General features: G+C 47.7%; 2 long non-coding RNA genes across 2 annotated transcripts in view; both read right to left on the bottom strand.

Annotated features, from left to right (window-relative positions):
- The window catches only part of LOC129526329 (uncharacterized), a 45277-nt gene extending 39559 nt beyond the window's left edge, over window positions 1–5718 (bottom strand). Inside the window, exon 1 of the long non-coding RNA XR_008670993.2 lies at window positions 2456–5718. This is a non-coding gene — a long non-coding RNA (uncharacterized lncRNA). The remainder of the gene's footprint in view (window positions 1–2455) is intronic.
- A 7110-nt stretch (window positions 5719–12828) lies between these two features.
- Window positions 12829–24052, bottom strand: LOC134756962 (uncharacterized). The gene is made up of 2 exons (XR_010130492.1): window positions 19603–24052; window positions 12829–17330 (listed from the first exon to the last, which is right to left on the bottom strand). It is a non-coding gene; the product is annotated as an uncharacterized lncRNA (long non-coding RNA).
- Between the last annotated feature and the right edge of the window lie 2471 nt (window positions 24053–26523).

The following is a 26523-nucleotide window of genomic DNA, read 5'->3' on the forward strand; positions in this document are numbered from 1 at the left end:
AGTTTCTGGGGTGGACTTCCGGCAGAGTTTTTGGAGAACTGACTGTTGCAGTTAAACAATGTGTCTGGCAAGAAGCGAGACTTCCTCCCTTCCTGCTGCCTGGCTCATGGGGCTGCAGCCTCCCTTCTGGAGGTGGCAAGAAAGAACTGTGGAGTCCGCGATCTAAGGGATCCCTGGCAGCCCACGGCAGCCAGAGAACCACATCCACTGGAGAACTCTAGGTTCTCTACGGCCTCTTGTTACTGCCAGTGCTTGTGTGGTTTGAGGTGGGTAATGCGGCAGCCTCCTGCAGCTAGCCCAGGACTGGGCAGCATGGGGCCAGGTAGTTAGTGTAGGAGAGTGAGCCCAAGCTTGGAAAGCAAGACTTGGCTCTGTCACTGGGCAACTGGGCAACCTTTTTTTGGTTTGGTTTTGTTTTGTTGTTTTTGAGACAGAGTCTTGCTCTATTGCCCAGGCTGGAGTGCAGTGGCATGCTCAAGTCCTGCCTCCCCGGTTCAAGCGATTCTCCTGCCTCAGCCTCCTGAGTAGCTGGGACTACGGGCATGTGCCACCACGCCTGGCTGATTTTTATATTTTTTATTGACGGGGTTTTGTCATGTTGGCCAGGCTGTTCTCAAACTCCTCACCTCAAGTAATCTGCCCTCCTTGGCCTCCCAAAGTGCTGGGATTACAGGCATGAGCCACTGTGCCCAGCCTGGGCAAGCTTGAAGAAGTTACTTAGCTTCTCTGAGCCTCAGTTTCCTCATCTGTATAATGGAAGCAATAGTGTCCGTTTTGCAGGGCTACTATGCCTGGTAAATGAGAATCCTCATGAGGGCCTAGAAATAATAGTGTCATAATGCAGGTGGTTCTACTATTACCAGTGACTAGTATTTGTTGAACACTGACCATAGACTAAGTTTTGTGCTGAGCATTTTATATTTATTGTCCCATTTAGTCCTCCAAAAAATCTAATGAGATATGACTATCCCCAGCTTACAAATAAGAAAACTGAAACTCAAAAAGACCAGCAAGTGACCCCAGAGAACTGCACAAGGATCTGCAGAGAGTGAGCAACAGGAGCCGAAGCCGTGGGCTCACACCAGGCTCTCTTCCTGCCTCTTAAGCCCATGGCACATTTGGAGGGTGCTACCTGAATTGAATGGATGTGCCTGTTGTTTTGAAGTTGGGGTCTACGGCCATACCACCCTGAACGTGCCTCATCTCGTCTGAAGTTGAGGATAGGCATCATCTTTCACTTCAAAATGAAGAAACGGAGGCATTGGGAGGTTAAGTCACACATAGCCAGCAAGTGGCAGAGAGTGAAAGGAACCAGCATTGATGGGCGCCTACTGTATGCCAAACACTGTGCTTACTTCAAGATCCTGTGATCTGCTGGGTGGTTTTGGAGATGTTGGAGTTTCATTGACTTCCCACACTGCCCTGAAGAGGTCTTATTAGTATTAGCCCCATTTTACAGAGGAGGGAACTGAAGCTCCGTGCATGTAATTAGACTCTGAAGGCTGTTGATGGATGGGGAAGGAGAGGGTCCCTCTCTGCTTTTAAGGAATTCATGGACAGTTATGATTCTGGCCTGAGAAGGAAATGGAAGGGGCTCTGTGCCCGTCCCACATATCCTGCCCCACACCCAGGGCCTCATGGATCCCACCAGGGGAGGCTCCTGGCTTCCCAACAGAGGAAGGCATCACTTCAGAAAGGGCTGTCCCCTCAGGCCTTCTGTAGGTGGCCGGTGGGGTCTAAGTGTGTGTGCCCTTCACTCCCCCCTTCATTCCCCTCGTCCTCCCTGTGCTCCTGTAATGCCCTCTGGACCACTGGAGAGCCCCCGCAGACAGCAAACAGCAGCAGAGCACACAGCCAGCCCTCTCAGGTCTAGTAAAAGTGAGCTTCCTACAGAAATGCACAGGGGACTGAGATCAGAGTCGAGCGGGCCTGGAAGGATCCCGGGGAACAAACAATGCTGCAGGTGAAGATGGAGGCCCCCTCAGCAAGCCGTCCTTTCTGGCCCCCGAGGAGCCCTGGTCACTGTCTTGAACATGTGACTCTAGTCTTTTTGCTCATTTTCAATATCAGTAAAATAAACTTAAGCATGTGTTCCACAATGTGAAGGTTTATTGATTTATAAATTCTATAAATGTGCTACTGAGCTAATAAATGCATCACAAATGACATAAAAGTTGATATTTTACTAGGATAATAGGAAATCACAACTAGAATTTCTGATATCTTCTTCCTACGCCCCCAGCATTTTGTGGTGTGCCCCCTCTGGGCCTTGGGAAAGTGATACAGAGCCTGCAGAGCCTGGTACTATGCTAGGGTCTGGCTGTAATGGGACACTGCCCTTTCCTGCAAGAGGCCATTGAGCAAGGCATTTGGCACAGGCTTTGGGGTCAGACAGAAGTGGGTTCTGATCTCATCTCTGCCTCTGAGGAGCAGTGTGACCTGGGCAATGACTTACCACCTGGAGCCTCCATTTCCTCATCACGAAGTGGGGGAGATAATCTTCCCGTGCAGAGGTGATGAGATGATGACAGCAAAGACACAGCGCGGTGTGTGCCACGGAGGAGGAGGTGTTCAGTCGATAGTCCTGAATCCTCCTGCTTACCAACGAGCTCCCGGTTCCCACCCATGCCAGGGAGGTCAGTAGGCAGCCTGGGTGCCTGAAGGTCCGTCCTAAGGATGAAGTCTAAATGGGGAGAACGGATGACTTGGGAGAGACGTCCCCACAGCTCCTCCTTGGCTCTGGGCACAGCCTTTCCCATGAGTGGTAAGTCACGTTCCTATGGCTCCAGGTAGAATTCCACAAAAAGAAACATATACATACACAATCTTTATTTCATCCCTCTTCTGGCGTCCTCCCAGTTCTACTCACACATGTTTGTGAGTCCCTTTGATGACTTAGAAAGCACAGTAGAGCCAGCATAATCATTCTGCTGTGGTAGAATCTATTTTTGGCCTGGAATAGCCCCATGGACAGGAGACCTGTACTGACCCCCATTAAGGGGACTCCCCATCCTATGCCATTTATCAGGACTGACACAGCCCTCATGAGGCCACCAAAGAGACGGGACACCTCCCAAGCCACAGCTGCAGCCCTAAGAGGGAAACGTACAAGCTCCCCACCTGGAGGCAGCCTCTTCCTGAGTGAGCGGCAGGCTGCTCTGCCATCAGGTTGTCAGAGTCATTCATCCGGGGCAGGATGGAGGAAGCCGCTGTTGACCACTTCGCCCACGCCCCGGAGTGGCTCTGAGGCGCTCCTGTGGCCTGGGACAGAATGTTTCTGTGAACAGCAGCCCATGGCCAGGCAAGCACAGAACATCTCCCCTGGAAGACCTGCATTCAAAGGGCCACCAAATTAAACTCCCACTTCACACTGAGGTGGGGGGAAGTGATAAGTAATGGGGCACGGGGTGCAGAGAGATTGGGCCTACAGGTGGAGGAGGCCTGCAGTGCTTCTCTGGGAGGGGCAGCCTGCTCCCCTGGGAACCAAGCCACTGTTCTCTCCAACACCCTTACCCCAGAGGACTCTGTGTCTGAGCTTTCTGAGCAATTATCAGCTTCCACTGCAGCTGCAGCAGGCACGTTGTTGGAGAGCCCAGCTGGGTTCAAGGACTCTTCCCTGGTGCAAGCCTGGATTGCAAAGACCATGCATGTGGGGGCTAGGATAGATGCCCTCTAATTAGCCATGCACCCTAGTTATTCCCTCCCACACCTCTTTCCTGCCCTCCCCTCCTTTTCCCCTCAGAAGTGAAGGTGCTCATAGCGGTCATCAATGCCCTTACAGAGCATTTAGCTCTAAGTTGCATGATCTTTAACTTTCCCCAGGCCCCAGCCTGTCGGTCTCCACACCAGCCACTGTGAGGACAGGATGAATTCATTTGCAGAGGACAAGCACAAAATCTCTGGTAGAAAACAAACACAATGTACCATAGTAAATGGGAGCGGCTTTGAAAAAAGCACAAAATCCATTGGGGACCCCGTTGCCATAGGAACTGGCATTACAGCTTGCTTCCGATAATTAATGGAGGGTTTTGCTATTACAATATTCTTGAAACTTCGCTTTCCCCTGTGCTACACTGCAGAATACAGCGTCCTCTCCCCATTCATAACTATTTCATGACCACCAGCTGCTGCGTTTCATCACTGCAGATAGCACTCGGCCTAATCCACCCCTTGCCAAATTCATGTCCTGTCAGAGAGCAACTTCCATTTCTTCCTCTTTCTTCTGCAGTCTTCATTTATCTGATTTGAAGTTCTTTACATTCCCAAACCCAGAATGGTGGCTTTAGACATCTCTTTCCTGTGCCTGTCTCATTTTCCTAAAGGTCCCATTGGCCTCCCCCAGGGGTGTTGGTTCTGGCTCAGGCCCTACTGCCCTCTGCACATCTGCTTTGATGGAGTCCTGGGAGGATACCGGGCTTTTGAATTCTGGTGCCTCAATGTGCTGGCTGAGCCTCTGTTCCCTCATGGTTAAGTAGAGATGCCACCTGCCCTGCAGGATTGGAGAGAGCCAGATAAGATATAACACATGTAAAGTACCCATCCCCCCATGGGTGGGCTCAAGTGGTCACAGTGGCTTCTGGTGTTGGTTTGTTCTCTTGTATCTCTTGTTTTTTTCCAGATAAAGTAAAATCCATAACTTTTTTTAATTGACAAAAATGTATATATTTGTGTGTACAGCGTGTTTTGATATTTTGACATGTAGAATGGCTGACCCAAGCTAATTAACCTGTGCATTATCTCACATACTTTTTTTGTGATGAGAACACTTAAAATCTACTCTTAGCAATTTTCAAGTATACAATATATTGTTATTAACTATAGTCACCATGTTGTACAATAGATGTCTTGAACTTCCTCCTGTCTAAATGAAAATTTTAATCTTTTAATCAACATCTCCTCAAGCCCCCCAACCCCCTGACCCCGGTAACCACCATCCTATTCTTTGTTTCTATGAGTTTGTTTCTGTGAGTTTAGATTCCCCGTGTAACTGGGATCATGCTGTATTTGGCTTTCAGTGCCTGGCTTATTTCACTTACCTAATGTCCTCTAGGTTCATCCATGTTGCAAAGGACAGGATTTCCTTCTTTTTAGAGGCTGAATAGTATTACATTGTGTATATACATCATAATTTCTTTATCCATTCATCCATTGATGGATACTCCCTGTCTTGGCTACTGTGAAGAATGTTCAGTGAACATGGGAGTGCAGATATCTCTTCCACATGCTGATTTCATTTCCTTTGGACATATCCCCAGTAGTGGGATTGCTGGATCATACAGGAGTTCTATTTTTAATTTTTTGCAGAACCTACATATTGTTTTACATAATGGCTGTACTAACATCCCCAACAAATGTGCAAGGGTTTGCTTTTCTCCACATCCTTAGCCATCCTAGCAGGTGTGAGGTGCTATCTTATTGTGGTTTTAATTTTCATTTCCATCATGATTGATGATGAGCGTTTTCTCATACACCTATTGGTATGTCTTCTCTTGAGAAACGTCTATTCAGGTCCTGTGTCCATTTTTTAATTGATTTACAGATGTTCCTTGACTTACAATGGGGTTATGTCCCAATAAACTCATTGTTCATTGATAACACCATAAGCCAAAAGTATATTTAATCCAGGCATGGTGGCTCATGCCTGTAATCCCAGCACTTTGGGAGTCTGAGGCAGGCAGATCACTTGAGCTCAGGAGTTCAAGACCAGCCTGGGCAACGTAGCGAAATCCCATCTCTACTAAAAATACAAAAATTAGCTGGGCATAGTGGAGCATGCCTGTGGTCCCAGCTACTCAGGAGGCTGAGGTGGGAGGACTGCTCGAGCCTGGGAGGTGGAGGTTGCAGTGAGCCAAGATGGACCCACCGCACTCCAGCTGGGGTGACAGAGTGAGACCCTGTCTCTAAATAAATAAATATTAAAATTAAAAAGTGCATTTAATGCACCTAATTTACCCAACATCATAGCTTAGCCTGGCCTACCTTAAGTGTGCTCAAAACTTTCATTAGCCTATGGTTGGGCAAAATCATCTAACACAAAGCCTATTTTATAGTAATGTGCTGAATATCTCACGTAATTTATTGAATACTGTACTGAAAGTGAAAAACAGAATGGTTGTATGGGTATGGAAGTATGGTTTCTACTGAATGCATGTCACTTTCATATCATCATAAAGTTGAAAAATTGTCAATGGAAACATCATAAGTGGGAGACTGTCTGGATTTGTTTCCTTGCCATTTAGTTGAGTTCCTGTTGCTTTAACTTAAGATAAATTAAAAAGCTTCTTTCTCCTTGCTGCCCTAGTGGAGGGGCTAGCCAGACAGCACATTCAAGCTGTATGTCCCGGGATGATTCCAATGAAGGCTCTTCACAGGAACATGGAGAGAGGCCATGCCCTGGCCCTGCAGACGGAGCTGTGGACAATGCTGTTTAAAGGTGACAGGGATGGTCGGGCGCGGTGGCTCACCTCTGTAATCCCAGCACTTTGGGAGGCTGAGGTGGGTGGATCACCGGAGGTCAGGAGTTTGAGGTCAGCCTGGCCAACATGGTGAAACCCCATCTGTACTAAAAATACAAAAATTAACCCAGGCATGGTGGCGGGGGCCTGTAATCCCAGCTACTTGGGAAGCTGAAGCAGGAGAATCACTTGAACCCAGGAGGCGGAGGTTGCAGTGAGCCAAGGTCACGCCATTGCACTCCAGCCTGGGCAAAAAGAGTTAAACTCCGTCTAAAAAAAGGGACAGGGACAGGGACAAGTCCTGAGCTAGAGGAAGTGACAGGTTGATTCACGTGCATGTAGTGCAGAAACAGTGCTCAGCGTCACCTTCTCCCCAGGACTCAGAGCCTGGCGCTCCTCCTTCTTGCCTCCCCTAAGTGTGCTTCAAGGCTCAGTTAGTGAACATTAGTGAGCCTCACTCTGAGAAGTTAGTGAGCTTCAGTCTGAGAAGAGGCACTAATGGAGGGGGCGGAATGGAGCCTTCTGCTCTCCTGTTGAGGGAGCAGCATCTGGAGAGGATGGCTGGTGGCTTGAAGCCCAGTGCTGCTGCTGGGTCTTGAGTGCTGGCCTGTGGGTGACCCGGGGCAATTCCCCACTGCCTCTGGGATTGTTTCCTGCTACCTCCCACAACAGCACGAACACACCACACTGCTGCTCACCACCAGGCCCGTCCAGCAAGCCTTGGGGCCTGTGATAACAGCGGGAGAGTCCTCCTCGACACCTCCTCAGCAGCCTGCTCCGGGGCAGGGTGGTTGTTCCCCTTCTCCCCATTCCTTACCTTCCTCAGCACCGCAGGGACTCAGGGGCAGTTGCCTGTTGAAGCCACGTCCTGAAGGCAGCCCTGAACACCCATCATCCCATGGTCAGTTTCTCTCACAGGGGACAGGGTCTAGGCAGATGCATATAGAAGACCCAGGGGCCAGAGCCAGGCGAGGTGGGTTCAAGGATGGGAAGGACCAGAGGGGTCAAAACTAGAGAGATTGAATCCTGACATGAAGTCTCAGGAAGAGTTCAGAGCAGAAGACAGAAGTCCTGCCAAGAGGGTTAGAAACTGTGAGATTTCCATTTGAAACGAGGAACTGGAAGCAGAAAGTGAGGTGGGATTGAGCACAGAAGGTCCAGCCAATGGGCAGGGATGCAGGGATGCTTCATTGTCTCTGCTAAGGGGCTGGAGAGGGTCAAGCTAGTTAAAGGCATGAATGTGGAGTGACCTCAACCACTGAGGCTGCATTTCTCTTACTGCCTTGAGCTCCTCCTTCAAACCCAGCCCTAGTCACACATGCTGGCTTGGTGGTTGTCACTGAGCTCCAGAAACCTCCCACCCAGGTCCTCCCGTCATGGCAGTGGTGGCCAATAGAGATGCTGTTCCCTGTCCCTAGACTCCCCAACCTGCCCCCGAGAATTCAGGACCCTGTATGACGTGCTTCCAGCCTTCTATGTGACTGTGGAGGAAGCCGATCAAGGGGAGGAAGCTGATCCGAGATTTGGTGCTTGCTCCAGAAGCCCCAAGGGCACCAGTGCTATCTGACATTCTTCTCTAAACCCCTTGACCAGTGAGGCCAGGGACCTCAGCGCAGCCTCATCCTCCTGCCCCTGGGGACATTTGCTGGAATCCTCTGCTGCTCTGATTCTGCCAGGCCCTGCCTGCAGGGGGTTCATACCACCCTCAAGGAACCTGGGCCCCTGGGTACCTACGCACAGGCCTGGGGGAAGGACCCTCTGCAGGGCCCGTGTGTGGGAGCCTCTCCTGTAGGTTCTCTCTCCTGGCCTCCTGCCCTGTTCTGGTTTCTGGGACACAAATTCAAACCCCGCCCACACTCATCACTACTTCCTTCCCTGTCCATCTTTTAAATATTATCATGCAATAAAATATACATAATATAAAATGTGCCATCTTAGCCAGTTTTAAGGACACAGTTCTGTGGTATTAAGCACGTGCATGTTGTTGTGCCGCCATCGCCACCACTCAGCTCCAGGACTTTTTCACTGTCCCAAACTGAAACCCCGAATGCATTAACACTAACGCCCCATTCCTCCCTCCCTCTAGTCCCTGGCAACCACCATGTCACTCCCTGTCTGTGAATTTCACAATTGTAGGTGCACATGTGAGTGGAATCACAGAGAATTTGTCTTCTTGTGCCTGGCTCGTTTCACTGAGCATAATGTTCTCAAGGGTCATCCATGTGGTAGCATGTGGCAGAATTCCCTTCCTCTTTCTTTCTTCCTTTTATTTTATTTTTTTGAGACAGAGTCTCACACTGTCGCCCAGGCTGGAGGGCAGTGGCGCGATTTTGGCTTACTGCAAGCTCCACCTCCCAGGGTTCATGCCATTCTCCTGCCTCAGCCTCCCGAGTAGCTGGAACTACAGGCGCCCGCCACCGTGCCCGGCTAATTTTTTATATTTTTAGTAGAGACGGGGTTTCACCATGTTAGCCAGGATGGTCTCGATCTCCTGACCTCATGATCCACCCACCTTGGCCTCCCAAAGTGCTGGGATTACAGGCGTGAGCCACCGCGCCCGGCCTCCCTTCCTCTTTAAGGCTGAATCATACTCCATTGTCTGGATAGACCACATTTTGTTTATTCATTCATCCTTCAGTGGACATATGGGTTGCTTCCATCTTTAGGCTATTGTGAGTAATGCTGCCGGGCACATAGGTGTACAAATATCTGTTTGAGCCCCTGCTTTCAATTCTTTGCTTGTATACACAGAGGTGGGATTGCTGGATCATATGATAATTCTATGTTTATTTTTTTGAGAAACCTCAATACTGTTTTCCACAGTGGTTGCACCATTTTACAGTCCCACTGACTGTGCATGAGGGTTCCAGTTTCTCCATGTCTTCAGTACTTGCTATTTTCTGTTTATTTTTAGCTATGGCCATTCTAACGGGTGTGAGGTGGGATCTCATTGTAGTTTTGATTTGCATTTTCTTAATGATTATCGAGGTTAAGCCCCTTTTCATGTGTTTGATGGCTGTCTCCATTGAAGAATGTCTGCTCAAGTCCTCTCTCTGCTTTTTAATTGGGATGTTTGTGCTTTCATTGTTGACTTTTTGGAGTTGCTGCCTATTTTAAAGCTCTTTGTGGTAGGCATCCTCATGAATAAGCCCTAACAACCCCCAGCCACTCACCTTTGAGAGTCCTTTTGGAGTCTGACCTCTGCAGCCACATCTCCTTAATCGTGGTCATCTCAGCTGCTCTTGTTGCAACCTTCTCCGGGTCTCTTCTCTTCCTTTGCAGCAGGAGTAAGAAGCGCATGGTGTTTTCTGGTGCGGGCTCCCAGTGGTTCCCTTTATGCAGGACAAGTGATGTGCTATTCCTGGGACCTCCCCTCCTGCTGGGGTTCCAGCAGCATCCTGGGTCAATGACCTCTGCAAACCTTTCACAGAATTCCTCTAACGCCTCTTCCTGGGTCAGAGCAGAGAGCTCAGTGCCAAACATTTCATAATTACCGCTTCAAAGATTCTGCATCACACGCACGTCAGCGATGTTCCAGGGGCAGAGAAAGGAAGCGTGCACTGGAGGTGTCACCGGGCTTCATTACCGCCATCATAAAGATTGAGTACTTACCTGCCAGGTCGCAGTGTTCAGTGCTGGAGCGCGCGTGTGAATGTCTACCATGCGCTGCCCACCGGGCCAAACCCTAGTTCCCAAGGCCTTCCTTGAGTGACTTCAGCTCGTTTCTGGAATGTTTCAGTGATGCCACTTTCCAGCTCCAGGGAGACTTTCTGGAGAGTCAAAGCAACAAAGGCAGAGAAAGCAACAGAGAAAGTAGAAGGAGAGGAGGAAAAAATGGAAGAGCAACAGACTCCTTTTTCACTCTCAGACTTACTCCTCTCTCCCACTCAGAGCCCCACACTCGTTTGCTTACAAGCTGCCTGCTCAGCTGCCCTGGGACTTGCTTTTCACTTGGATCTGAATTCAGTGGCTCCAGGCTCCACTCGGGCAGAGGGAAGCCTGGGAGAGCCCAAATGCTTAGGCTCTGACTTTCAAGGAAGATGATTTCCCCTAACATTGGGACATCTGATGCATTCGTAGGTTAGCTCCTCATCTGAGAGCAGCTGCCTCTCGGGGGAAGACGTCTGTCCTTCAGAGCTAGCCTGGGGAGAGGGAGGAGGGAAGGTGGAAGGAGGGGAGGGGAGGGGAAGGAGAGAGCAGGGAGGGCAAAGACAGAGCACAGGTGGGAGGAACAAGGTGGAGGAGAGTAGGGAGACACTTGACACCATTTGGAGAGCAGGTACAGTGCCTCGCACACAGACACATCTAAAGACTGAAAGGCTGGCCCCAACAGCTCTTGTGAAATGAGGGGGTTTCTTCTTGGATTGCTGCCCACTCCTACCCCCATGTCATCTGTGGAAAATAAGGCTCAACATGTCTCCTTTGGGACTCTACAAGTTTCTTAAAAGTGGCTGAGCCACCAGGTCGTCAAGCAGGGGATGTTGCATGGGGGGCCTGACCCTCCAGCCCACTATCCAAGGAGAGCTACTCAGTTTATATCTGTTCAATGTGTTTAAAAAGGACGTTCTGGGACTGGGCTCGGTGGCTCATGCCTGTAATCCCAGCACTTTGGAAGGCCAAGGTGGGCAGATCACGAGGTCAGGAGTTCGAGACCAGCCTGGCCAACATGGTGAAACCCCGTCTCTACTAAAGATTTAAAAAATTAGCCGGGCGTGGTGGCAGGTGCCTGTAATCCCAGCTACTCAGGAGGCTGAGGCAGGAGAATTACTTGAACCCAGGAGGCGGAGGTTGCAGTGAGCCGAGATTGCACCACTGCACTCCAGCCTGGGCAACAGGGCGAGACTCGGTCTCAAAAAATATATAAATAAATAAATAAATATGTAAATGCTTTAACATAAACGCATAGATGACTGGCCTGGACCCCACCCCCACCCCCCACCAAGGACCCCTCTACCTCAGACATCTCCTGGTCTTCACCCTGCCCCAGGCAGACAGTGACAGATGTCCACTCTGTTAGCCACAAGGAACTGGCCAGGTCAAGCTGGTGCAGAGAGAAGGGCAAGTCCATGTTCCTCACACCAAGAACTGTTGCCCCTGGGAGCTGGGAGAAGTTGGAATTGATTGGAATGCCCATGGTGGCCTGGCTGGGCCCAGGGATGCTGAAATTCATGAAAAGGGGACCTTCTGGGGCCTGTTGTCAGTCAAAGGGGGTGAAAAGGGGCAGATGTTAATTTCATATAGAAACTTTCTAGAAAAATGACATTGATTTTTCTAGAAATGAAAATAGAAATGTTTCATAGGCCAGGCACAGTGGCTCACACCTGAAATCTCAGCACTCTGGGAGCCCGAGGCAGGAGGGTCACTTGAGCCCAAGAGTTTGAGACCAGCCTAGGCAACATAGGGAGACCCCATTTCTACAAAAAAGTTTTAAAAATTAGCAGGGCGTCTGTAATCCCAGCACTTTGGGAGGCTGAGGCAGGAGGATCACGAGGTCAGGAGCTTGAGACCAGCCTGGCCAGCATGGTGAAACCCCATATCTACTAAAAATACAAAAAAAAAAAAAAAAAAATTAACTGGGCAGGGTGGCACAAGCCTGTAATCCTAGCTACTCAGGAGGCTGAGCCAGGAGAACTGCTTGAACCTGGGAGGTGGAGGTTGCAGTGAGCTGAGATTGCACCACTGCACTCCAGCCTGGGCGACAGAGCAAGACTCAGTCTCAAAAAAAAAAAAAAAAAAAAAAAAAGCTGTGCGTGATGGCATGTGCCCGTAGTTCCAGCTACTTGAGAGGCTGAGTCAGGAGAATCACTTGATCACTTGGGCCCTTCGTTCAGGGCTGCAGTGAGCCATGATCACACCACTGTACTCTAGCCTGGGCAACAGAGTGAGTCTCTCTCTCTCTCTCTCTCTCTCTCTCTCTATATATATACACACACACACACACACATACACACATATATATAAATTTTTTAAAAAAAATGTTTTATGAAACATAAATACTTGGTCATTTAACCATTTTCTTATTGCTCTCAGCGTCTAAATGTCTCTTGGTAGAGAAGCTGACTAGAAATCTGCAGAAACTCGGGAATCTGGTGTCAGCCTCTGAATTGGTGATTCTCAACACCGGCTGCACTTCAGGACCTCCCAATGGGTTGGTTAACATTTTGTTCAAGCCCCACCCATCTCCGATTCTGGTTTAAAGTGGCCTGGGTGGGGGTGGGTACAGGGATTTGTTAAATGCTCACCAGGTGGTTACAATGGGCAGCCCCGCTTGAGAGCCATCAAGGCAAAGTAAAAGTTGCGTTAACTTCCAGCAGCCACGCCCCTTATTTATGAAAGGAGTTGAAAACCTTTTCTACACAAAAACCTGCACACGGATGTTTAGAGCCACTTTATTCGTATTTGCTAAAAGTTGGAAACAACCAAGATATCCTTCAGTAGGTGAGGGGATAAACTGGGGTACATGCAGACAATGGCGTATTACTTAGCTTGAGCTGCGAAGCCATGAAAAGGCATGGGGGAAACTTAAATGCATATTACTGAGTGAAAGAAGCCAATCTGAGAAGGCTGCATACCGTATGATTCCAACTGTATGACATTCTGGAAAAGGTGAAACTATGAAGAGGATAACAAGATCAGTGGTTGCCAAGTGGGGAGCGGGAGGAACGGATGAACTGGTAGGGTACAGAGGATTTGTAGGGCAGTGAGACTACTCTGATATTATAATGATGGATGCATGTCATAATGCATTTGTCAAAACCCATAAAATGTCCAACACAGAGAGTGAACCCTAAGGTAAACCATGGACTCTGGGTGACAGAGATGTGTCAATGTTGGTTCATTAATTGAAACAAACATGCCAGTCTGGTGGGGGATGTTGATAATGTGGGGAGCTGTGCATGTGTAGGGGGGAAGGTACCTGGGATATCTCTGTACTCTGCTCAATTTTTCTGTGAATCTAGAACTGCTCAGAAGATGAAGTCTGTTTTTAAAAGAAAAAAGCTGTGGCTCTCTTCTCTTCCTCGTTCGACAAACAGCTCCATCTGCTCATGCAGTGTCAGCCTCATCCAGGATACAATGGTGAGAGTCTGAGTCAATGGATTTGGCCATATTGGATACCTGGTCACCAGGGCAGCTTTCAACTCTGGCAAAATGGACACTGTCATCATCAATGATCTCTTCACTGGTCTCAACTCCATGGTCTACATGTTCCAGTATATTTCATGACAAGTCCAATGGCACAGTCAAGGAAAGAGAACAGGAAGCTTGTAATCAATGGGAAACCCATCTCTATCCTCCAAGAGCAAGATCTCGCCAACATCAAATGAGGCAACACTGGTGCTGAATATGGTGCAGAGCCCACTGGCATCTTCAGCACTACGGAGAAGACTGGGGCTCACTTGAAGGAGCCAAAACTGTCGTCATCTTTGCCCCTTGTGCTCTTATGCAGATCCATGTTTGTGGTGGGTGTGAACCATGAGAAGTATGAATTATCTTCTCGAGATTGTCAGCAGTGCCTCCTGCACTATCAATGTTTGGCACCCTTGGCCAAGGTCATCTATGACTACAGTCCATGCCACTACTGCCACCCAGAAGACTGTTGGAGAAACTTTGGCGTGACTGCTGCAGAACATCATCCCTGTATCTACTAGTGTGGCCGAGGCTATGGGCAAGGTCATCCCTGAGCCAGATAAGAGGCTCACAGGTATGGCCTTCTGTGTTCCCACCCATAATATTTTGGTTGTGGCTCTCATCTGCCATCTGCAGAAAGCTGCCAAATATGATGGCATGAGAAGATGCTGAAGCAGGTATCGGAGGGTCCCCTCAAGGGCATTCTGATCTACACTGAGGACCAAGTTGTCTCCTCTGACTTTAAGAGTGGCACCCGCACTCTTCTACCTTCAATGCCACGATTGGCATTACCTTCAATGGCCACTTTGTCAGGCTCCTTTCCTGGGATGAATTTGGCAGCAGCAACAGGGTGGTGGACCTTATGGTCCACACGGCCTCCAAGGAGTAAGACCCCCAGACCACCAGCTCCATCAAGAGCATGAAAGGAAGAGTGAACCCCCAGCTGCTGGGGAGTCATTGCCCCACTCAGGCTCCCCAAAGTCAGTTTCCATTCCAGACTCCTGGAGGAAGGACAGGGGCTTAGGCAGCTCCAGCTTGTCATGCACCATCAATGAAGTATACCATCCCCAGCCAAAATAAAAAGGTCACATAACCTAACATGGGCAACAGTCCTCTCACATGATTCATGGTATTGAGTGTTTGGTTAGTAGAACAGAAGAGTGGTCCAGTTTCCAAAATTTCTAATCATGTGTATACTGATAAAAGTGAAATCATTACAGTTGGTCGTTGGTTGATGTGATGCTATGGTGTCTTTTGATGCAAGTGCTGCCATAAACTTTTCCCTCTGGCCAATCCCCAAGACGAGGCTTCTCCAGAGGGACTTTTGATAAGAATAAGACTCCAAAGACATTGAGAATCTCCCAGTTCAAAGGAGCCCTCCCTAGCTCAAGGTTGCCTAGAATTCTAGCCCTCTCCTCCGAGGCTTTATGGGGCTGGTGTTCCTGGGAGTGTCCGTGTCACAGTGTGAGTAGCTATGCACCTAGTGGGACTGTGTTGCACCTGTTCCTGAGAGCAGGTGTGATTAGGAAACAGCAGAACGAAGGGCAGCATGCAGGCACGTGGGGGTGAGAAGGCACTGGCACATCCCTCCCACCTGGGGGTGGGGCTGACTGTAGGAGAGGCATGGTCTCCAGAGGACCCCTCCCTTCACCAGTGTGCAGGATGCTCAGTCAGTCCTGAATATTACAGCCAAACCCTAGCCAGGGCCCCTGCCACCTGAGGTAGTGGCTGAGTGTGTGGGGATGGAGTTCCCATAGCCTGCCGGCAAACTCTTTGGGATCACACACATCCTAAGAGCAAAGGAAAAGAATCCATGCCAAAATCCTTGCTGGCCTATGTCCCTCTCTTCTCAAAACTGCTTCGGGAGCTTTAGTTCTTGGAGAAACCACACTTTTCGGATCCAATTTCAAGACTTTCCACATGTCCCTTGTAAATGAGGATGTGCACTTCTCGAGCCTGAAGAGTTCGTAAAAAGGCCACAGTTGGTCATTCCAGGGACAGTGTCAGAAAAGCGGGTGGTCTTCCTGGGAAGCCAAGGGGTGACACACCCCTGCAGGGGTTCATTCTATGCATGGCACATTTAAGTCAAAGCTCTCCACACACAGGGTTCAAAGGAACAACCTCTGGGATATTTTGCAGACCAGCAAAGGGTTCCCATGATGTGGGTAACTCTCACTCACATCCTTGGAGGCATCAGCAGGGCCGGCTGGGATGCAGGCTGCCGCCTGTGCTGGAAGTGATATTCACTCTCAGAAGGGCAACCTGGACCACTTCTCCCTTCGGAGTGTGGTGCAAAGAGCTGGATGTCCAGTCATGAGACCTTCTGGGTACAACCCTATGGTCGTATCTTCATCTCAGAGCAAACTCAAATGCCCTGTGTTGCCTGCCACCCTGGAGGGTATGAGGATCAGAGGAGGTGCTTTGGAAACACCTTGAAACTACATAGAGCTTTTTGGATATAAGCTCGATGCTGCTTATCTCCCAGTGGCCCTTTGGGAGGAAATGGAATCACTGTTGAACCCAATGCAACTCTCAGAGAAGTCAAGACACAGGGTAGATTGGTTGTAGAGGCCCCTCGTGCCCGTCCCACACATCTCAGATGTAATCCTTCTTTTGGGTTGCATGATGCAGGTCTCCGTGGCTTCCAAAACAATGAATCCTCCAAGGTCAAATATATTTTTTAATTTCTCATCAGAGTTCTTTGAGAAAGGGAACTTTGTTTTCAGTGTCTCTTTTTGCAGAGGATAATTAATACTACTGATAAAATTGCTGGTTCTATGGGTAGACCTGTGATGCTGAGATCACACGACCCTGCAGGCCTTTGAGTCGCTGGAAGCTGTTGCCTTCCAGAGGGAGCCCTGCACCCCAGGGCTGTGCAGGAGGAAAGAGGGAGCCCATGGAAGTGGGGTCACATTGTGAAGGGCCAGCCAACCCCACGGACGGTCCTGGCTCCCCTGGAGACACATGACAACGTTCCTTATAAGTGGGCTTCTCCAGCTCAGGCAGTTGACAGTTTCAAGAAATCCGTTAGAAGAAACAGGCAGAGTTGTGATGCTGGCAAAGTTCTAGGGCTTTTTTTTTCCTTCCCCGTTTTAACTGTTAAAATTTATCTCCGACATTGCACAAACGAATGAAATCAACAGCCTCTTATCACATCCCAAATCTGTCAACCAATGTCTACCAGCCACTTGCAGCCAAAAGCCTCTTAGCACGTGTGTGACTTGAGCTGAGAAGGGCAGGACAGGAGCGCAGGCAGCTTTGTTCTGGCACTGTCGTTCCCAAACATTTGCTCATTTAGAGCCCAGGAGGCAGCAGTGCCTCCACAGCCTCTGATCTCGGTTCTGTGGGCTACCAGACAGGGTTCAAGCACCTCCCTGACAAGCCTTCATCTCTTTCTTCAGTCACCAACCACCACCCATGGCCGTAGGGGCCAGTGGCCAAATTCTATGCTGTCCTCCTAGCCTTTCATGCATGCCCAGGTCTCCATGGGGTGGGAAGAGTTAGAGGTACCGCTGTGAATCCACAGTTGCCTTAAGTGGCTTGGGCTGAACCAGGTAGAGAAAGAAGCCCAGCCATCCCTGGGGCACGGTCACCCTGGCACCCACCTTGGGCTGAGCACTTTCATGACTGGAAGCTTTGGAGAACAAGTCCTTGGGCAGTACCTCTGGCTGGGCTGGCTCCAAGAGTTTCTGATCCTGGACAGATCCCAGGGTGCACCTCTCCGAGACATGTCTGTTCCCATGACATCTGGAGGAAAGAGACATAAGACTTAACGTAAGTTTCCTTAGAGTTCATTTGAGTTAATCTATCTATGTATTCCTGGGGGCAGCACATGAAAACTACCAATATTAATAAGTACCACACATGGGGCATCTCCCATATGCTGGGCACTTTTTATACAGGCATAGCTGATTTTAATTGCACTTCGCTTTATTGTGCTTTGCAGAGATTGCATTTTTTAAAAACTGAAGGTTTATGGCAACATGGCATCGAGCAAGTCTACAGGTGCTCACTTCCTGTCTCTGTCACATTTTGGTAGTTTTTTGCAATATTTCAACCTTTTTCATTGTTATTATATCTGCTATACTCATCTGTAATCAGTGATCTTTGGTGTTACTACTGTAATTGTTTTTGGGCATGATAAACCACACCCATATAAGACAATGAATTAATCAATTAATGTTGTGTGTGTTCTGACTGCCCCACTGAGGCTGTTCTCTCTCTCTCTCTTTCTTTAAGCTTCCTTATTCCCTAAGACACAACAATATTGAAATTAGGCCAATTAATAACCCTACCATGGCCTCTAAGTATTCAAGTGAAAGAAAAGTGGTATGTCTCTCAACTTTAATCAAAAGCTAGAAATGATTAAGCTTAGTGAGGAAGGCATGTTGAAAGCCAAGACAGCCTGAAACCTAGCCCTCTTGTGCCAAACAGCCAGGCTGTGAAAGCGAAGAAAAAATTCTTGAAAAAAATTAAAAGTGCTACTGCAGTGAACACACGTATGATAAGAAAGCGAAACAGCCTTATTGCTGATATGGAGAAAGTGTGCGTGGTGTGGATAGAAGAGCAAACCAACCACAATGTTCCCTTAAGCCAAAGCCTAATCCAGAGCAAGACCCTATCTCTTTGGTTCTATTAAGGCTGAGAGAGGTGAGAAAGCTGCAGAAGAGAAGTTGGAACCTAGTAGAGGTTGGTTCATAAGGTTTAAGGAAAGAAGCCATCTCCGTAACATCAAGTGCAAGATGAGGTGGCAAGCGCTCCAGATCTTGCTAAGATCATTGATGAAGGTCACTACACTAAACAACAGATTTTTCATGTAGATGAAAGAGCCTTCTACTGGAAGAAAATGCCACCTAAGACTTTCATAGCTAGAAAGGAGAAGTCAATGCCTGGCTTCAGAGCTTCAAAGGACAAGCTGACTCTCTTGTCAGGGGCTAATGCAGCTGGTGACTTGAAGTTGAAGCCAGTCCTCATGTACCATTCAAAAATCCTAAAGCACTTAAACTTATGCTAAATCTACTCTGTCTGTGCTTTACAAATGGAACAACAAACCCTGGGTGTCAGTACATCTGCTTACATCATGACTTACTGAATATTTTAAACCCACTGTTGAGACCCTCTGCTCAGAAAAAAAAAGATTTTTTGAAAATGTGACTGCTCATTGAGTACCGGGTCACCCAAGAGCTCTGATAGAGATGTACAAGAAGATGAATGTTTCCATGTCTGTTAGCACAACATCCATTCTGCAGCCCAGGAATCAAGGAGTCATTTTGACTTCCAATTCTTATTATTTAAAAAATACATTTTGTAAGGCTATAGCTTCCACAGATAGTGATTCCTCTGATGGATCTGGACAAAAGAAATTAAAACCTTCTGAAAATAATTCACTATTCCAGGTGCCATTAAGAACATTCATGATTCATGGGAGGAGGTCAAATGCCAACATTAACAGGAGTTTGGAAGAAGTCGATTCCAACCCTGGATGACTTTGAAAAGCTCAATTGAGACTTTGGTCAATTTACCATAGGAAGTCACTGCAGATGTGGTGGAAATAGCAAGAGAACTATAATTAAAAGTGGAGCCCGAAGATGTGACTGAATTGCTGCAATCTCGTGATAAAGTTTAAATAGGTGAGAAGTTGCTTTATATGGATGGGCAAAGAAAGTGGTTTCTTGAGACGGAATCTACTCCTGGTGAAGATGCCATGAACATTGTTGAAATGACAACAAAGGATTTAGAATGTTACATTGACTCAGTTGATAAAGCAGTGGCAGGGTTTGGGAGGATGGACTCTAATTTGGAAAGAAATTCTACTGTGGGTGAAATGCTATCAAACAGCATCACATGCTACAGAGACATCTTTCGCGAAAGGAAGAGTCAATTGCCAAGGCAAACTTCATTGTTGTCTTATTTTAAGAAATTGCCACAGCCGCCCCCACCTTTGGCAACCACCACCCTGATCAGTTAGCAGCCATCCACAGTGAAGCAAGACCCTCCACTAGCAAAAAGATTGACTCACTGAAGGCTCAGATGAAGTCTAAGACGTCACCACCCAGCACCTCCTTGTCCTCACCCTTAGCAGGCTGAGCCCCGAGGCTGCCTCTGAGGGAAACACAACACACTGGTGTGTCTGTGCTGCTGGCACCCCACATCAGACACACACACACACAGCCCCATGGGAGGCACAGACCCGATGGGGAGGCCTGGTGGACAGCACAGGAGAACTCAGCCAGCCACGTTCGTTGAGCTCTTATTGCAACCCCAGCCTCAGGCTACGCCCTGAAAGGGTTTGAGAAGAGACAGAGGCGGATGACCCAGACTTAGCCTCCTGAAGAATGGATGAGCAAGTGCTTACCTGTGTTTTAAGGGTCCCCAGGATCTGTTTTAATTAAGGATGATAAGGCACACAGACACAAAAATGACTCTCATGAAGAAGCAGCTTATTCTGCTCATACATCCCTAGAAACAGGAGGCCCAGCACAGCACACGGGGCCTCACAGGAGACACTGGGCCAGTCAGGAACAGAGGGAGATGGAGGAACTGTGGGCTGGAGCCTTTTTATGGTTTCCACGGGAGGAGTGGGTGAGCGGAGCACACAGGCTTAGGATTGTCTAGTTTAATTTCAGGGCTCTGGGGCAGATGACTATCCCTAATGTCTGGCAATGGCCCTGGGGTGACTAAGGCAGGTGGATGGATAGTAGCCCTCGTGAGAGCCTGATAGGGAAGGTGGGGCAGTCCCCCCAGAGTCAGCAATGCCCCAGATGTCAAAGTATCATGAATGAATAGAGAAAAGTAAAGACATGGGTAATACACCCAGTGCCTGAACACCCATCAGGGCAGAGGTCTGCCCTAGGCAGTGGATGTCCAAGAAAGCACAATAATGTTCACATATTTAAAACATAAGTCATATCCACGATAATACATTTTTGGGATGATAAACCAATGTTAACCTCATCCAAAACTTCCCTCACAGACATGTCCAGAATAATGTTTGACCCAATACCTGGGCACCCAGTGGCCCAGCCAAGATGACATGTTAAATTGTCCATCACACTATCTTAATGTTTCACAGTTTCCTGGAGCTTAAAATGTCAGATATTGACCTCAGTACCTCCCCCGTCTCTCAGCACAAAACCCTGCACACTCTGCCTTCTACAACACCTCTCAGACCCATGCCCACCTCTAAGCCCCACCAGGCCTGGCTTGCTTTGGGTCTCATGACATCCTGAGTTCCAACCACTGCCTGTGTGGCCTCAGGCCAGCAGCATTTCCTCCCTGCACTCTTCCCCACATGACACCTTTCTGTCTCTCTGATGTCAGGCTCTTGCCTAAAATCTGTCTGCGGTCTCCTCTCAGGGTGAAATTTCCACTCATGAACCTGTCACGGAGGCCTACCTAACAGAGCCCTGACCTGCCCCTCCAGGCCCATTTTATCTGCCGCCCCAGGAGCCACCTGCAGATCTGAACACCTCTGGCCTCTTTCCACCTCTGTGTTGCACCTTCCTTCCCCTCTGTCTGCCTCCTCCCTGGACTAACCCCAGATCCACTAAACACTCACAGCCATGTGAACTGAACTCACCACACACATATCTCATTTCTACGGTGTGTGTTTGAAAGTTCCCCCTTTGCCTTCCTTTGATACTCCAGTAGGTAGGAGGAGTATCTCATTACTGTTGGTAGCAGTGGTATTTTGGGACCCCCCAGTTGGCTTCCACTGACAACACTTCTGCTGGGCGGGGGAGGGGTGCCTCATTACTGCTCCCCATGTGGTCTCTAATGTCACCATGGGAGGTGTGAGGCCTCATTATCGCTGGATGGTGATACAAATTCCCATTTTCCACATAGTCTTCTCTGATACCACCTATGTGGTTTGAATGATGGTGGCCCCTCCAAAATTCGTGTTGAACCTTAATCCCCACTGTGGTAGTATTAAGCGGCGGGGCCTTTTGGAAAGTTATTAAGTCATGAGGACTCTTCCCTCATGAATGTATTAGGGCCCTTATAAAAAGGGTTTGCTGAAGTGGCTTTGTGCCTGTAATACTGCATCAATTTATGCCACCATAATCATACTCTGAGAAGGAATTAGTGAATAAACTTTCCCTACCTTGTTTACAAAGATAATATGTAGTTGTTGTAGCAAATTTAAACAAAAAAAGAAAGTAAAATTACCCTAATGTCTACCAACCAGAAAACACTACTGTTGATATTTTGGTATACATCCTCCCAGGTTTCCATATATACATAGTGATTGTTCATATATAGGGAATTACACTATTCATTCAGAAAGTATTGACCACCTAGTATGTGTCTGGCACTGTTTTAGTCACTAGGAATATAATGGTAAATGAGACAGTGTTAGCTGGGCGCAGTGGCTCACACCTGTAATCCCAGCACTTTGGTAGGCCAAGGCAGGCAGATTGCTTAAGCCCAGGAGTTCAAGGCCAGTGAGGGCAACAACATGGTGGAACCCCTTCTCTACAAAAAATACAAAAAATTATCTGGGCATGATGGTGTGCACCTGTGGCCCCAGCTACTCAGGAGGCTGAGGTGGGAGGATTGCTTGAGCCTAGGAGGTGGAGGCTGCAGTGAGCCGTGATTGTGCTGCTGCACTCCAGCATGGGTGACAGAGTGAGACTCTGTCTCAAAAAAGAGTGTGTACACAGCCAGAGCCATATAAAATACAGGCACAGATCACTCTGCACCTGTCATCTAAAAAGACACATCTGGCCGGGCGCAGGGGCTCACCAGCACTTTGGGAGGCCCAGGTGGGCCGATCACCTGAGGTCAGGGGTTTGAGACCAGGCTGGCCAACATGGTGAGACCCTGTCTCTACTAAAAATACAAAAAATTAGCCGGGCATGGTGGTGCATGCCTGTAATCCCAGCTACACGGGAGGTTGATGCAGAATTGCTTGAATCCGGTAGGTGAAGGTCTCAGTGAGCCAAGATTGTGCCACTGCACTCCAGCCTGGGCAACAGAGTGAGATTCCATCTCAAAAGAAAAAAAGAAAGAGAAAAAAAAAGACACATCTGTAGAAACCTACCCTAGTGCTGCCTCTCCCTCCCACTCACAAACCCAGGAATAAGTACTGAATGAACAATCTCACCTACAAAATAGTATTTCATTTGTTAAAATAATTAGAGATATTTATAACATGTATTATTCTACTAGCTGTCCTTTATCATGTGTCATCACCTCCGAACACCCAGAAGCCTAAGGTGTTTCAAAACAAGAGACTTAATTTCATCCACTAGCAACACAGCTGTGTTAAGTGGAACTGACATGGAACTACAGTATAATCTGGAGTGTTTTCTAAAAACAAATAGAACCATTCCTTTTATGCTTTTCTGATTTCTCCAGTAAAGCGTTCATTAATGAGTTACAGCTCAAAGAGATGGCTTAAGAACATCAGTTGGCCTGGTGCAGTGGCTCATGCCTGTAATCCCAGCACTTTGGGAGGCCGAGGCAGGCGGATCATGAGGTCAGGAGATCAAGACCATCCTGGTTAACATGGTGAAACCCCGTCTCTACTAAAAATACAAAAAAAAAAAAAAAATTAGCCAGGTGCTGTGGTGGCGGGTACCTGTAGTCCCAGCTACTCAGGAGGCTGAGGCAGGAGAATGGCATGAACCTGGGAGGCGGAGCTTGCAGTGAGCCGAGATCGCGCCACTGCACTCCAGCCTGGGTGAAAGAGCGAGACTCCGTCTCAAAAAAAAAAAAAACAAAACAAAAAAAACCATCAGTTGGAGAGAGTCCTTCCTCCTTTACAAATGCTGCCAAAGGACATTGGGTTTTGAATTTAACAACCCAAAAATGTGTCAAAAATGTCACTTTTTGTGGGGGAGGAGCAGGGCTTCCTATTTGCTACTATAGAGACTGGTGTGGAATGCATGGAGCTGCTAACATAGGGGTTGCTTAACTATGGCCTGTGGGCCAACTCCAGTTCACCACCTCATTTTTAAAAATTTGTCACAAACATCTTCACTTCAAAATACCTAGGACTAGATATTAAAATATGGACTTAATATATCCACTCTACACACAGCTGTTTGTAGAATGAAGTGCACATTGGGGATAATGGCTATAATCCGAATATGGACATTTTGGTTCAGAACACTTCTCAATGGGCAAAGTACAGATATGTTATACTACAGAGGTAGATTACGAATTTCATTTCTAGAAGCAATGTTTGGGGCTGGGCATGGTGGCTCACACCTGTAATCCCCGCACTTTGGAAGGCCAAGGTATGAAGATTGAGCTCAGGAGTTCAAGACCAGCCTGGGCAACAAAGTGAGACCCCTGTTTCTACAGAAAAAAAATGAGCTGGGCATGGTGATGCCCATCTGTGGTCCTAGCTACACAGGAAGGTGTAGTGAGAGGACTGCTTGAGCCCAGGAGGTTGAGGCTGCAGTGAGCTATGTTTGTGCCACTGCACTCCAGCCTGGGCACCAGACTGAGACCCCTCTCAAAAAAATAAAAAATAAAAGCAATGTTTATTGGGTAAACATGGACATAAAGATGGCAACAGTAGACAGTAGGTCTATCAAGTACTATGCTCACTACCTGGGCAATGGGATCAACTGTACCCCAAACCTCAGGACCAACACAATGTACCTATGTAATGAATCTGCACGTTCCCCTTCAATCTAAAATAAATGTTGAAGGTTGGGCGTGGTGGCTCACGCCTGTAATCCTAACACTTTGGGGAGGCTAAGGCGGGCAGATCACTTGAGCCCACGAGTTCGAGACCAGCCTGGGCAATATGGTGAAATTCCGTCTCCACCAGAAAAATACAAAAATTAGCCAGTCTCATCACCTGTTCTCAAATAAATATGTTGACATTATTTAAAAATTTCTAAAAACGCAATGTTTAAAAGATTTTCTTCTGGCTGGGTGCAGTGGCTCATGCCTATAATCCCAACACTTTGGGAGGCCACGGCAGGCGGATCACCTGAGGTCAGGAGTTTGAGACCAGCCTGGCCAACATGGCAAAACCCTGGCTCTAGTAAAATACAAAAATTAGCCAGGTGTGGTGGCAGATGCCTGTAGTTTCAGCTACTCGGGAGACAGGAGAATCACTTGAACCTGGGATGCAGAGGTTGCTATGAGCTGAGATCACACCATTGCACTCCAGCCTAGGTGACAAGACCAAAACTCTGTCTCAAAAAACAAACAAAAAAAAAAGACTTTCTTCTGAATTTAACCAACAGTATCCTAAAATATATTTGCTAACTCGATATTTGTCATGAAATTAGAACATATACTTTTATATACCCTATGTATACAGCAACATTAAATGTGTCATATGAAATTAGAATATATACTTCAACATTAAATAAACGTGCATAATTCCCTTCTCCCTATCCTCCAACTACTCAGAGACGAGCATAGATTAATGTAATTTTCAGTGGTTTAACATCCTCCCATCCAAGTACTAACCAGGCACGACCCTACTTAGTTTCCAAGATCAGATGACACCAGGCATGTTTAGGGCGGTACGGCTGTAGGTGGTTTAGCACTTTCTATTAGGGAGACAATCTTTCTAAAGCAATGCTCTATATCCACGGGTTCTGCATCTGCAGATTCAGCCAACCATGGCTCAAAAATATTCAGGGAACCCTTCACCCAAATAACAATGCAATAAAAAATACAAATAAAAAGTCGGGTGTGGTGGCTCATGCCTGTAATCCCAGCACTTTGGGAGGCTGAGGCGGGCGGATCACCTGAGGTTTGGAGTTCGAGACCAGCCTGACCAACATGGAGAAACGCTGTCTCTACTGAAAAAAAAAAAAAAAAAAAATTAGCTGGGCATAGTGGGACGTTTGTAATCCCAGCTACTTGGAAAGCTGAGGCAGAATTGCTTGAACCTGGGAGGCAGAGGTTGCGGTGAGCCAAGATTATGCCATATGCCATTGCACTCCAGCCTGGGCAACAAGAGTGAAACTCTGTCTCAAAAATAATAATTATAATTATAATAATAAATAAAAATATAACTCCTATATGTATTAATAGCATTTACACTATATTAGGTATTATAAGTAATCTAGAGGTGATTTAAAGTATATGGGAGGATACGCATAGATTACATGCAAATACTAGACCATTTTATTTACTTACAGGATCTTGCTCTCTTACCCAGGGTGGAGTGCAGTGACTCCATCACTGCTCACTGCAGCCTCAGCCTCCCGGGTTCAATTCATCCTCCCATCTCAGCCTTCCGAATGGTTGGGACTACAGGCGTCCACCACCATGCCTGGCTAATTTTTGTTTTTTGTTGTGTAGAGGCAGGGTTTCACCATGTTGCCCAGGCTGATCTTGAACTCCTGAGCTCAAGTGATTCACCTGTCTCGGCCTCCAAAAGTGTTGGGGTTACAGGCGTGAGCCACTGTGCCTGATACTAGGCCATTTTATATCAGGGACTTGAGCATGTGTGGATTTTGGTATCTGTGGGAGGTCCTAGACCAATCCCCACGGATATCAAAATCCGAGGATGCTCAAGCAGACCTCAGTATCCCCATGGATACCAACAGATGACTGTATTGAAAATATTTTTCAATATTTTCAATATTTTTCAAACACTACTCCACATCTATTTTTAATATGTGGTGAGCACATCTAAACACGTAGAAAAGCTAGATACAGGCATTTGAATGAAGGACCTAAGTTTAACATTGTATCCACAGGAGTGCTGAGTGAAGTTTATCATTGTATCCACAGGAGTGCTGAGTGAAGTTTATCATTGTATCCACAGGAGTGCTGAGTAATAGCACGCCTGTGGATCAATGCTTCTAAATGCACATTCTGGCGGGAACCTTTCCCCTCCTTCACTGCCTTCTGCCCTTCCTTCAACCCATGAAACGAACGAGGGCATGAGTCCAAGAAATGCTGTAAAAATTGCATTCCCGTAAGTGATTTCCAGAAGGCAATGTTCCTTTCCAGT

The sequence above is a fragment of the Gorilla gorilla genome, chromosome 14, assembly GCF_029281585.2.
Source record: "Gorilla gorilla gorilla isolate KB3781 chromosome 14, NHGRI_mGorGor1-v2.1_pri, whole genome shotgun sequence".
Classification (NCBI taxonomy): domain Eukaryota; kingdom Metazoa; phylum Chordata; class Mammalia; order Primates; family Hominidae; genus Gorilla; species Gorilla gorilla.